A 14,327-nucleotide genomic window follows, 5' to 3' on the forward strand; every position below is an offset into this window, starting at 1 on the left:
TCTAAGCCTTAGATTGTTGCATAGTGGGATAGTTAACTCCCTTAAATAAATAGCCCCCACCTCACCCAGAAAGTCCCAGTCCACTGAATTGGAAGCCTTTTTAATTATCTCTGTGTTTCTTAATAGAACCCACTGTCTGTCTTTAAATTACTGTAGGTAAAACACCCTTGGTTTGCCAGTATTTTTCTTAGTATTTTAACTATTAAGCTGTAAAATTGGCTTACAGTTGTTTAGCCCCAACCTTTCTTCTTTGACTTAATAAGTGCTGTCACACATTTGCTGTACAAATTCAGGTAGTACTGTCTTCTCTGCACTTTTATTGCAAGTCTGTGAATATCATACCACCATATTTTTTTATCCCTCCCCTTTCTTCACTGTATATTGCTGATCACTTCACTCTTCTTTCCAGGCATTTTCCTTCCTATATTTATCTCCTTCCTCATTTGCTTTCCTAATAGTGAACAGTAGTTTTGGGGGGGAAAATCCTTTAGTTGAGGGTGATAAAACCACACCTTTTTCTTTCTTTGTTAGCAAAAATTGTATTCTTTTTAATTGGTAGAAATCTGGACAACCTTCTCACTCTTTTCACATTTAGTGTGATTTAGTTTGTACAGTTATTTTCTTTATACATTTATTATACTAATAATATTTTGTCTCTGAATTTATTACACTAGTAAAATGGTTATGTAAATGACTTCCCGTTAATATGATTGGAAATTTAAAAAAACAGAAGTTACGCATTGTGGTATTCATTAAACGGTGTATCACCATTAAATGGGTATTGGTGTGGTTTTGTCTAGGAGGCAGAGTATGTGTCTTGAAAGCAGTAATTTAAAGGGGAGGCAGAGCTGTATTAGTGACTGCTGTCTCAACTCTTAATCATAGTTAAACAGTCATTGATCTGGCTTGTCAGTTTTGTGGGTGTGGGCATGCATGTTGGAATCTCGACGTCCTAGTACAACTCTGTTAGAATGGGTAAATTTGGTTGGCATGGTGTGTTTACTAGATGAACTAAAACTACTGTTTGCTCTGTTGTAGAAAAGACAGAAGAAGCAATCCATGTTTTGGTGTTTGATTAATGTGCTGCATTTCTTATGCAGATGTCCTTGTTCACAGAAAACGTGCACATTTTCTTTGTTATGCGTCATACATGTAAAATCCCTAAATGTTTGCTTTTATAACATAAGGCAATGGTTTTCTGCAAGTGTTCCTTGGAATATTGTTCTGTTTCTGACAGGGTTTCTAACCCCCCCTACAGAATATGTTCTTCCTTGGATTGCTGAGTACTACTGACTGACTGGAATATCCTGCCAAGGATAGCTGTATGTTTGGAACGTGTACCAAAGCCTGGGTTACTTCCTGTGGTGCTGGATGTCTGACTTGTGTACCTCCTAACTCTTGCCCTTTGGTCATAAGGGACATTTGGGTGTGTGAATTAACTCAGAACTTTCTTGCTACCAGCCCAGACAGTAATCCTGCTGTTCAGCTTCAGTCTGCCAGCCTTATGGTCAGTGCCAATTTTATTGCCTTGGACAGGTAAGTATCCCCATTGGGGAGCCTACCTTTTTCCATACATTTTGTGACTGAAAAAATATATTTCATGTCAACCAAGTGGGGAAAAGGTGACTGTGGGAGGCAAATTCCATATGAGGGCAATATAGTTGCAAGTGGGTTCTAGACCAGATAACTCTAGTTATCAATTCTTCGTCTTCAGATCCAGTTGTCTTCTTTAAAAATATATGTAGAGAACCCGAGGTTAAAGGAGCTCGAACAAGGGCATATAGTTTCAGAAACTTGCTGTGCAGCCAGAAAAGGATGGTAAGTCAGGTCGGACCCAGATATCCCCACTCTGCCTCTTGATGAGTCCTCGGAGTTTCCGGGCTTGTCTGCTACTGCTGTAATGATCTTGTTGGAGGCTGATAAGGTACAGCCTTTTCAAGTGTCCAGACAGACTAGCAAGAGGTATGGTTTAGATGGGAAGGGGGGGACCATGGTGTCATTGAGTGACCTCATAAGGGAAGGGGGGACCATGGTATTATTGAGTGACCTCGTAAGGAAGAAGTCCCTGGCTAACTTTCATTCAGGTACATCAGGGACCAGAGTCTCCTAGTGTTGTGTGGACTGATGACCCTGTCAAAAAGAAGCAGAAGACTAAACTAAATGTACCCCTCTTTCTAAACGTCAGTAAAAGATCCTTAGAAGATGTGGTTTGATTTTTCTTGGGGGCTTCTTAAAGCTATTATGTCTGTCAAGCCTCCTTAGTTCTTTATTTCTACTTTTTCTGTTTCTTCGTAGGTTTGTAGGTAAGTAATAGACTAGCTGCCCTTGTGAGCCATTTTAAGCCTAGCCATTTCCCCCTCCAAGGTGAGAATCAAAACCTGTACCTTCTGTCTGTTAACCATTATGCGAACCCCTGACCCAAAAATAGGGCTGAGGGAACCGCAGTATACACAAAAACTACAGCTCACAGCCTTAACCCTCTGGGTGAACTGCTAAATAAATGCGTTGAAGCTTCCCTGTCCAGGAATTGAGCTCTGGCCATGGTGGTGAAGGTGCTGAATCCTAACATGTAGACCACCAGAGACACCCCCTAAATAGTTGTGGGAGCCCTTTCCCTTTGTAAATGCTTGCATTGAGGGGAATAGATACACCAGATCTGTTGTAGATGCTAATCCTACCTAGCACTACAGTCACACATGCACTACTTAGTCCTTGCCAGATTTGAGATGTGAACCCCCAAATGTCCAAGTCCACAGTCTAGAGAATGGGTCTATATTATTTTGCCGAGGATACCTCTTCGTCGACATATTTCAGTGTTTCAGTGAAAATCACGTCTGAGAGTCGCTGAATTTTCCAAGGACAATTTAGTAGTTGGCCAACTACACAACTTTGCCCTTTTCCTCACTGTAGTGCGATCTCAAGAGTTGGTATATTTAGTTGGGGGGGGGGGGTGAGTGCAGCCTACACTTGCTGGGTTTGATTTAGTTAGTTGTGGGTTCTATTGTGCTGTGGGGCAATTGTTTCATTGCCGTTGGAAAATTCAGCAAATAGCAAAAGATATTTTGCTGAATATGTGTCAGCAAAGAGGTGTTCGCCGAAAATAACTTTTGGCAAACTAATATAGACCCTAGAGAACTGTACATTTCTGAGGGCAAGACTGCTCTTGGATAGAGAGAATCATTTTTCATAACGGCAATGAGTACGATGCTGATTTCTTAGCATATTCTTCCTAGATGCATTCTCCTGTAGGTTTTGAATTTGAAGAGGAAAATACAATGTACCCCGATTCTCCACTGGAAGAACTTTCTTTTGGCTAACAGTGTTAAACATTATATAACATTTTCAGTGGAAAGGTAAGCATGTCTCATATGTTCGAGAAAAGATATTATCTTTTGTATATGGGAGTCCCTAAATCATGTCTGATAACTCTACTGCCTCCTTCCTCTTAATGCTCTGCCCAGAAGTGACAGCAGAGCTGTAAATAGGTATGGCTAAAAATTTTACAAATCGGCCACCTTATCCTTCCATGTCACTAACTATCGGATGCCTACGATAGGTATCTATCTGTTGACATGCCAAATTCAGACAACAAAAGTTCTGCCATTTAAGTAGTCAAGACGTTTATTAAATGCAGTTATGACACGTGATGAGTCTTCTAGAGCAGCTGCTGTGGGTTCTCTTCTAACTTAGATTTATCTGTCTTAGGATCCCCTGATATGGACAGTAATCCATGTCAAAACTTGAGTCCCCTGTGGACAAGGAACACATTTTTATTACTGCTGTAGCTGAGCTTTTCAGAAATTCACAGGAGGGAGAAAAATTATGCAGCATTTCAAACAGGTCTTCCTTTCTTCTCTTCCCAAGTTTCAGAGGAACAGTCCTTTTCATGCTAGTCTTTTTTTTCTTTTCCGTAAGAATAGAAAATACCCCAAATAGGGAAAAAGTTTATCAAAAATGAATTCCAGGATAAATCTCAGCAGGGTATCAAAGAGTTCTCCTTTCCTGACCAGCCAGCCACCTTGTGACAGTCTTCCTCTGAACCTCTCGTGTTGGCCATTCCCCTCTTCCACTTACAAAAGAGCCATCCTTTTCTCTTCCATGTTGGGCACCCATGACATCAGACAAAAATGAGCTCTTCCCATCATTCAGAAGAGTTAACAGGATGTTGGCTCCTTCCTCCAATGCACTGAAGCATTCCTTAACCCTAACCAAGCCACATTTCCCTGATCCTTCCTATTCTCCAAAACCTGCTTTCTCCGGGAACTATAATTATTCCCCATCCCCCACACCTTCAAGGAAAATTATTTTACATGCTGTTCCTAGTTCCCAGGAAGGAGGAAAGGACAGAGACCCATTCTGGATTTTTCTAAGTCTCCACAGATTTTTTCTAGTACCTAATTTCAGAACTTTTCTGCGATTTTTCTTTCTTCAGTGATCTGCCCTCAGGCTTTTCTTGTGACATTGGATATAAAAGGTGCTTACCTGCATGTTCCCATTTATCTAGGCTGGAGGACACTTGAGATTGTGTATCTTGCGGTTTAAAATTCAATTTGTTACTTTGACCGTTTACCAGGATGGTCCATCTGGGTTACATAACCCATTTTCAGCAGAGGCCCGGAGAAAAGCTCCACGTTTTATGACTTGGTTACTCATTTATACAATTGGATTACCTGTATGAAACTGTACCATTGGAAATTGGTGAAGAAGCACTTAAGTTGTTTAGTAGAGTTTACATACATTCACAATTAGAAGATTACTCAAATACTCTTACCTCTATGAAGCCATACTGTACTTTCTTAGATTGGAATCGGGCAATCTGACTCCTTGTACCTTTGTCAGTACATGTAGAATGGCCGGGATGAGAAGGTATTTAGTTAGATGATGGCTTTACTACCAAGCTATTACTGATGTTATTGGTAGATTAGCTTTAGAGGAGGGAAGTTAGTACATTATGAGGGGGTAATACAGAGGAGTAGAGGAGGGTTTAGCCTGGAGTTAGGCGTGTGCATAGCCATGATTTGTTTGTGTTCTTTTAAGGAAGCTTTAAAGAGAGAGAGATTTGGAGGTGGGCTAATGTTTGGTGGGAGGGAGTTCCAGGATTTTGAGACTGAGGACAAGTATAGAGTTTTTCCAGAGTTTTTGGAAGGTTTGTAGATTTTGAGTAGGTTTTTGTCATCTGATCTGAGAGGCCTGCTAGGTTTGTATTGGTTTGCTAGGGCTGGACACGCAGCGGGTTTATAGATTAGGCTATATATTGTAGTGAGTGTGTATATGTTAGTTGGTTTGATAGTTCTAGCTATTTTAGTTCTTGTAATGGTTTGCAGTGATGTGTGCAGTAGTTAGAATTTGTTGCAAACTTTGCTACTTTATTGTAACATTGTTCCATTTTAGTTTTGAAGGAGTTTTGTAGATTAGTTAGCATACAAGATCCATAGAATGGAGATGGGAGGAGGAGTATTGCCAGGATGGTCTTGGTAGGAGTGGTAAGGAATTTGTTTCTATAAAGTAATTGTAGTTTTTGTGTGCCTTTTGTTTTGTTGGATATGGAGGTCAGAGTTCAGTTTGCTATTGATGATAACCCCAGCAGTTTAGTTTATTTTACATTTTCTGTAATAGTTTTGTCAGCTCCAAGGATGTTAATTTGGTCTGGGCTGAGGGTGGTATTTTTGGGGTGAAAGAGTTTCTAAACCCCCCCCCCCCAAAAAAAAAAAAAAAAAAGATTAATTTGCTGTGAAAGATTCATGGGTTTTGTTTTGTAGTTCAGGGAGAGTATGAGATGTACAGATTAAGTTGAGTTGTCTGCATATTGGATTATTATTCCTGGGGAGGAGCCTGTGTATAAATTGGTGTATATGTGAAGCAGTAGAGGACCTAGGATGGAGTCTTGGAACTCCTGTAGGGTTTAGTAGGAAGGGGGAGAGTTGGTTAGGCCGTTTTACTGCTTGTTTCCAGTCATGTAGATAGCTCTGAGGTAGTGAAGCATCCTTGGTTGGATAGTGTTTCTAAAAGTAATGAGTGTGAAACCGTGTTTGAAAGCTTTTGAGAGGTCCGAGAATATTTGAGCGTGTTTCCTGCACTTCCCTTAAATTCTAGCCTAGGAAGACTGTGTTTTATTTGTAGCTGTATCTGTTTCAGAACTGCAAGTGTTTACTGCTACTCTGTTTTCTCATTTTCCATAAGGATAGGGTAAAACTTGGGACCAACTCCTTTATGCCTGAAATGGTTGAGGCTTTATTTGAATCAGTCCTTCTGCTTTCTATCCTTTTTCCTTCTCAGGAGAGGGCTTCTTGTTGTCTAGGGATATGCATAGACAACATTGGTATTACCCTAACAAAACCAAATGCACTGGAAAATCTGACCAACACTATTCTTTTAAAGACAAAAGTTAGGTCATTCAGTATCCACGCAGACCATCTTTAAATGTATTTCTACTGCTATTTCTCTTTACCCCTTTTCATGGGAAACAGTTATCGGGTCTTGTTAAGGCCTATTCTGCTAGAGTGGTAACTGCTTTTTAAGAGTTTTTATCAGTGGTCTGGAATCTCTCCATTTTCTAAGCAGCTATGTGGTGTTGTGTCCACACTTTTCCCAGTTGTTATAAGAATGATTATTTTTTCCAGGGCTAGAGCTGGTTTTCCTTGCTCCGTCCTTCAAGAGTCTTGGACCCCAGCTCACCTTCTCCATCCACTTCCACTTGGTCAGCTTTGGGAATCGGGATTCCCATCTGTCGGTAGTATTGTAACAGTGATCCAAGACAGCTGTAACAATGTCTTGACTGCTAACTGTTGCAGTATTGAATCCCACCCTCTTTCCTCCTCGCTGTGTTCTTATCACTGGCTGAGGTGGCAGGTCTTCTCTTTTCCATCTGTTGCTGTTGGCATGGTTGCAACTTCTGTGTTTGGAAATATATTTCATGCCTCAGACCAGAGAAAGGGAAAGTCCTGAGGATAATTTTTCCTGTATGTCCATTATGTACCTCCTTAACTCTTGAGCTTTGGTCATACGTCAGAAATATGGTATGAGAGGAGGGTGCCCAGGCTTTGGTACACTGGTTGGACATACAGCTATCCCTGGCAGAATATACCATCAGTCAGTAATACTGCAGCAGTTATCATTCCGATATCTGCTATGGCAAGCTCCTACTCCATTATACTTTTTCTCAAACTCATCTTCAATAACTGTGGCTTCTAAATGTGTACTTTGAAAACTGAAAGGCAAGACCTGCTGCTGTGCATTACATCCTACAACATAATGTATGCATTATGCGGACCAGAGTCAGTAGAGACTTTCAAATCCAAGTGGGATGTGCCACATGATAGGCTTGCCTTGTACAGTCAACTAGCCAAATTTTTCATGTGGAGGATAGCCTTTTAGTGGTGGCCAGAATCTTGTATAGTCTTCCTCCTTTATCAGGAATTTCATCTGACGAGGTGTAGAAATAATACTGGTTGAATTTGGTGGCCTATCACTACCCTATGCAAATGTTTGGAAAAGGTTTAAGTTTCTGATCAGAGAGCAGCCTTTTTAATCACATTGTGAGTTACATTCTTCAAGGTAACTTTGTCAAAGTGAGTGGACTGGCTGGTACTCTGAACTTGGGAAAGTCATGCAGTCGGAAGCTGATTCACTGCATTTCTTTGTGGAAATCTGCTTACACATCACAAATCAAGATTATTTTGTGGTGATATTTACCTGTTTTGTTGTCTGAGCTGAAGAAGGAAAAGTGTGACTTTGGTACAAGACACCTCCATCTTCACGTAGTATACCTCATTGCGTCTGATCTCTTGGTTTTATGCAGGCAGATTCAAAGCAATTAAAGCATTTGTGCCTGCTATTGTTTCACTTTACTAAAAGGTAGTTACTGTATTATCACTGTGTCTTTTGTCGTAAGAAAGTAAACTATTGTGCTGTTTCCATCAGTTATGCCTACTTGCTGTATAGTTATATAATTTATAAAAAAATAAAATAAAAATACATTAGCAACACCAGGTGAAATGGGTGACATTCCTCCAGTACTATGAGAACTTCTGCATAGTTCCACCACATAAAAAGGGTAAACGTCACTTTTTATTAGGATTGTGTCATTGGTGAATCATAGTAAAATGAGAACCGAGTAAAAATGTTTTTAGCAGTTTTTGGCTTTAAAATGAGAACCAGTAATATTCTTTTTTTCTCGGAAAACAGTGATAATTTATGTCCTTAAATATTGTAGTAAAACCATTACTGCTCTAATCCCACTTCACAGAATGTAGTCCCCCTTTTCATGTTGCTGTGCTATATCACCTTTCCTAATCTACCTACCACTGCCTGTATCTCCACCACTTATAAATCAGTTATTTGTATATTGTACATTGCTTTATAATGTAACCCACACTGAGCATGAAATTAGTCATTGTTTAAAAAGTCCAGAAAAATATATAGAATAATCCGCTGGGCAAACGCTCCATTGCTCACGAATGAAATAACCAAAGTCAAATATATAGACAGCAAAGGAGCGACCAAGGCAATAAAAATACTAATAACGTCCTCTTTCATAAAAATGTTTTATTCACATCCAAGTACGAGGTAAGCGCTTTCGCATAAGAGCTTTTTCAGACCTTTAAAAAAACTACATATACTAAAACATATATATATATATATATATATATATATATATATATATATATATATATATATGAACATATATATATATATATATATATATATATATGTTCATAGGCTGGTACTAGGCTATCGGCCCTAGGGCCTATACAAGCCTAGCCATAACAATTCCCTGGCTATTTCTTCCCACATTATTTACTTTCCTGGACCCCTGTCTAGCAGGGCGACTGACGTGATCCCTGGGGTGAATTTCCTTTCTCCCATCCAATTGTCAAGGTTCCTCTTGAAGAGGTCCAAAGAGGCACTCTGCTTGACATGTATGGGCAATTTATTTCAGAGTCTGGGGAGTCTGTGGGTCAGGAACCTATCCCTCCAGCATGTTTTGTTTATTGTGATGACCAGGTGTAGATCCCTGGAGCGTGTAGCTCTGAGGGATTGGGATTTCTTTAAGTGTAGCATGTCCAACAGCTCTGGGTTTGACATGGCCTTGTATGTTAAGCAGAAATCGCCTCTTGAGTAGACAATATGTGACAGAGTATAGCTGGAGTTTTTTAAGGCGGTCAGCGTAGGGCATCTGCTTTAGGCCTGTGATTCTTTTAGTGAGGTATTTCTGAGGCCTTTCCAGTTGTTGCAGATGTCTTGAGAGGTACATACCAAATGGGGCGTTGTATTCTATAATGGGTCTAATGAGGGATGAGTACAGTGGGACAATGACCTCCTTCCTGGATGAAAAGCTCTTCGTGATGAAGTGTGCCACATAGAAGGATTTCCTGACTGTTGTGGCGATGTGGTTATCGAAGGTGAGACCACTGTCCACCTGTGTCCCTAAGTCTCTTATCACACTTTTCTGTGTTTAGTGTACTGCCACCTATATGGTAATTCATGGATACATGTTTTTTCCCAAAGGGGATAACAATACATTTCTTGGCATTGAGCTTGAGCCCATGGCTCTGGCACCAAGCATCTATTTCTGTAAGGCCCTTTTGTAGAGTATCCACATCATTTGGGGATTCAATAATGGCTCCCAGTTTGCAGTCATCTGCAAACTTTGTTAGCCAGAGTCCCTTAGTGTTGACCTGTACTTCAGAGAAGTAGATGCCAAACAAGAGCGGCCCCAGGACTGAACCCTGAGGTACTCCACTTGTCACTTGTCTGGAGCTGGATTTGGAGTCGGCTACTTTTACAGTGTGGGTTCTATCAGTAAGCCATTTAGCAGCCCATTGGGTGACATAGGGATTAATGCCCAACTTAGTAAGTTTATCTATGATTCCAGAGTGGGGGATGGTGTCAAAGGCCTTGGCAAGGTCTAGATAGGCTGTGTGGACCACCTTACCCTTGTCCATGGCTCTGGAGACGGATTCAAAGAAGTCAATCCGGTTCAGGAGACAAGATCGGCCCTTCACAAACCCAAACTGGGTGGGGTCCAGTGTTTGAAGGTTGCCAATGTCTTTGTTTATAAGTTCCATGATAATATGCTCCATGGCCTTGCAGATAAGGCTTGTCAGACTGATGGGACTGTAGTTTCCGGGATCCAAGGTGGATCCCCCCTTGTGGATTGGGATAACTGTAGCTCTGCGCCACTCAGTGGGCACGAAACCTGAGGTGAGGCTATGATTAAACATGACACTTAGGTGAGGTGCCAGTTCATATTGTAGTTCATGTAGTACACAGCCCGGGATGTCATCTGGTCCCATGGATGCTGTATTCTTGGCTTTAGAGAGTGCATTTTGTACCTGTGTGGCCGTTATTACTGGAATTTGTCAATCTTCCGGTATTGAGATGGGCCATTTAGGGGGTGAGAGGGGGGTGAAGTTGGCACTGAATCAATCTGCCAGGATATTGGCAATATCCTTTGGATCAGTATATTTAATGCCATTCTGTTTTAGCTCAGAGCAGATCTGAGCATTGCCATTTAGATTCTTGACATAGTTATAGAATGCTTTGTGGTTGTCTTTGGAATCTTTGACAATTTTATTTTCGTAACTAGCTTTGGAGGATTTTATGAGGCATCTCCTTTTCTTACTGAGGCTAGTAAGGGAGTTTTTTGCATCCTGGGATTTTCCTCTTTTCTGCAAAAGTTTCTTCCTTTTGTTTTAAAGTTTGTTTATGGCAGGGGACCACCAGATTGGCTTCCTTTTTTTGGATGAGAGCATTTTGGTTCCATTTGGGATGGCACAATTCATGCATGAGTGGATGTGCTCATACAGTGCCTTAGTGTAGGATTCAGCAGTTGAACTTTCAGTTCCCGTCTGCATGGGTGTTATGAAGTTTGTCACTTCTGACTTGAGTAGCATGAAGTTGGCTTTGGAGAAGTTTTTTATGGTGGTTTCTTTACTGGGGGTGGGGTGGGATGTGGATGTTAAGGGTGATTAGCTTATGGTCAGACCTGACTAACGAGGGGGTGACCATAGGTATGGAGCATTGATTTCCCATGTTGGTAATGACCAGGTCTAGGATATTGGAGCCCCTGGTGGGACTATGGATTAGTTGATCCAGGGCATTGGAATTTATGAATTCCAAGAACCGTTGCGCAAAGGTGTTGGGACATGAGTAGTTTTCCCAGTTAATGGCAGGGTAGTTAAAATCACCCAGTATTAGGGTTTGGTTCTATCTTAATATTTTCCAGTATGTTTAGAAAGGTATATTGAGAATCTTGGGGTATGGTGGGAGATCTGTAGCAAGCTACAATTTGGATTGCAGTCTTATATATATACTGGAATTAAATTCAAAACCTCCAGTCATGTAGCAGCAGTAATTAACACATGGAAGTTCCTTAAAAACACAGTATATTCAAAGATGTAAACACATGCTAAAAACTATACATAAAACATATAAATCATCTATAATAAATATATACCTACAAAAAATGCTAATACAAGAACTGTGTGTCTACATATAAAGAAATAATAATAAAAAGAAATCAAATAATGAGAAAAACACTATGATTTATTTAGGGATTCTACGTTTCTTCAACAAGGGCTTCAAAGATGCCCGTTCATTGAGGCCACTGCCCCTGTCGGCTCTGAGAGTAATCATCCAGTTGGTCTCCTTAAATTCAGTATGATTGCAGATGTCCTCTGCTCTAATTGTGGGTGTTATGATATCAATAACACTAAAAATAAAGTTGTGCATTTCACCACATTCTATAACATGTTTAGATAAAGCATTGTGTTCTGCATGTCTACGAATGCTATAAGCATGTTCCCTTATTCTCTCTCGTAGTGACCTGTTGGTCTTTCCCACATAGAAAGATTTACATAATACACATTCAGCTAAATAAATTGCATTTGTAGTTCTGCAGTTAGCATCAACATTAAAAACGAAATTCCTCCCTAAATCAGGGTGGTCAAAGGTCTCGGAAGTATTAATTAGATCACAGAAATTGCACTTGCCACATGGCCGGGTAACTCCTATCCTCACAAAATTAGTATTAGAGTCCTAGTATTAGAGTCCTTACTACTGCATAATATTCTCTTCAAATTCATCCTATTCCTATAAAGGAAGGAAGGTTTATCACAAACTAAATCACTGATCACTGGATCTACCTGCAAGATAGACCAATGTTGCCTTAAAAGCTCCATTAAAGACCTGTGATCCCGTGTAAAAAAAACAGTCTATTCTGACTAATTTTGTTGTTGGCTGAGACCACTGAACTCTCAATAACAGGACCATAATATGGGGCTGCTACACCCTCCCTAAGGAGCTGCAGATCAGCCCAACCTCTAGAAATCTCGATGTCCTTCAAGGATGCATCTGCAGTCCTAACATATGGGTTGTCCTGCCTCAGGCAGCCCTTCGGTCGGCCGGATTCCAAAGTCTGGGTCTGGCCCCGGCTGATGTCGCACTTCACCCGATGTCATAGCTGCTGTTTATCTGGTATAAAGGCATCAGCCGACGCCATTTTCCTCAGTCTTTCTTGCCGCGTGGTGCCCGAAGCAGAAGCTGTTCGCAAGTGCCGGTCGGTCAGATCCAGAGATTTCTACTACCGAAGACTTCTAAAAAGCTAAGTACCCCGTTGGGGACTCTTTCTTGCCTCAGCCGATGTCAGAAAAAGTAAATAATTGTTTAACTTGTGGGAAACAAATACCTCATAAGGATTTCCACTCTTACTGCCTTCCTTGCTTAGGCCCAGACCACGACGTATCAGCTTGTCTAGCCTGTGCTTCCTTCAACCGACGGACAAGACGTCGGTCGGAGTTTGCAGAGGAGTTTTTTGGTCCCGCTTTTGCTTACAAAATGCCGTCGGAGACTCCGACTACACAAATAGCTAAAAAGCGCAAGGAAAAGGACCGACACTCGCGGTCCGCGGTTTCGGCTGAAACTGCGGTTAGGCCAACCGCGAGTGTCTCTGTTTCGGCTGAAACAGAGTCCTCGGTTCTCCCTTCGGCCGAAAGCCTGCCTCCTATAGCAGAGGCCTCACAGAGCATGGTCGAATCTGCTACTGAAATTACTGCTACAGAAGCAGGCACCCAGGATTTGTCAGATACTATTCCTTTAGACATATCTACCCCTGCACGTGGGGCTGCTAGACCCCCTGCTTCTATGTCCATCAAGGCTTTTGCCAGGGCTAAAGCAGCTAAATCTTCTAAGGCCTTACCTGCCAAAACTCCCCCACATAGGCCTACCTCTAGTTCACAAATATTCAGCCTGGCTGAGGATCTCATTTCTTTGATCAGGGGATCCCAACCTCACCCAGACAGGGCCTCTCAGCCCCCTTCAGATAAGAGGCCTAGGACTGAACCCCCGGAACCTGTCTCTACAGACTATTCCTCTGAGGACTCGGACATTACAGACCGTCAGGAAGGCCCATATTCTCCTTATGAGGATTCTGATGCAGAAGACTCCATTCCTTCTGCTTCTCCTCCTGAAGAATTTTCTTTTGGGGAAACCTTACATGCTATGAGGGAGCATTTCCAATGGCAGGGCCAGGATTTTTCAGATTCAAGGAAAAGGCTAAGGACTTTTTTACACTTACCACAGCATAGGCCTTTAGCCATTCCTCCAGTACTAACAGTAGTTGATGATGCATTTAATGATGCCTGTACTGCCCCTGATTCTCTTCCTCCGGCCCCTGCCAAGCCTGACAGATATTACAGGGTCCCGGACACACACTACCATTTGTATAAGGCTCCTGTTGCAGACCTCAAAACCATTTCACAGGGCCCGAAAGGTGTGGCAGCTGCTTCTGCCAAAAACCCTCTTCCCTCTGATAGGGAATCTAGAGCATTAGAGAGATGGGGTAAAAAGGTTACTGCTGCTCTTTCGGCTAGGGCCTTAAACTGTCAATTTCACATGATTCAGTATCAGGAATTTTTGTTAGACCAGCTAAATAAAAAACTGTCCTCTCCTGAACCTATAGACCGCAAGTCTCTTCAGGATTTGGTACATAATTCTCAGCAGGTCAGTAACCATTTCTTAAAATGTGGCTATGATGCACTGGAGGCTTCCTTTAGATCAGCTATGACCGGAACAGTGATTCGAAGACCTGTATGGTTAAAAGAACAATCTTTACCAGACCATGTTAAATCAAAACTCCTAGATGCTCCCATGGAGAAACAAAGTTTGTTTGGCTCCCCTGCACAGGAGGTTCTAAAGAAGGTGGAAGAAAAAGCAAAATCTGTCCAAACAGTCAAGGATTTCTTACAGGTCCAACCTCCGAGGTTTAGCAGAAATTGGCCTTCGAAGAATTGGTCCTTTCCAGACAGCTCCAGAGCACAGAGAGGCAG

General features: G+C 41.5%; 1 protein-coding gene across 2 annotated transcripts in view; it reads left to right on the forward strand.

The window, feature by feature from the left end:
• THAP1 (THAP domain containing 1) overlaps positions 1–14,327 on the forward strand; it is a 505,801-nt gene that overhangs the window by 106,250 nt on the left and 385,224 nt on the right. The gene's annotated exons all lie outside the window — the stretch shown is intronic.

The sequence above is a fragment of the Protopterus annectens genome, chromosome 2.part2 (genome assembly GCF_019279795.1).
Source record: "Protopterus annectens isolate FY-2018-M chromosome 2.part2, PAN1.0, whole genome shotgun sequence".
NCBI classification, from domain to species: Eukaryota; Metazoa; Chordata; order Ceratodontiformes; family Protopteridae; genus Protopterus; species Protopterus annectens.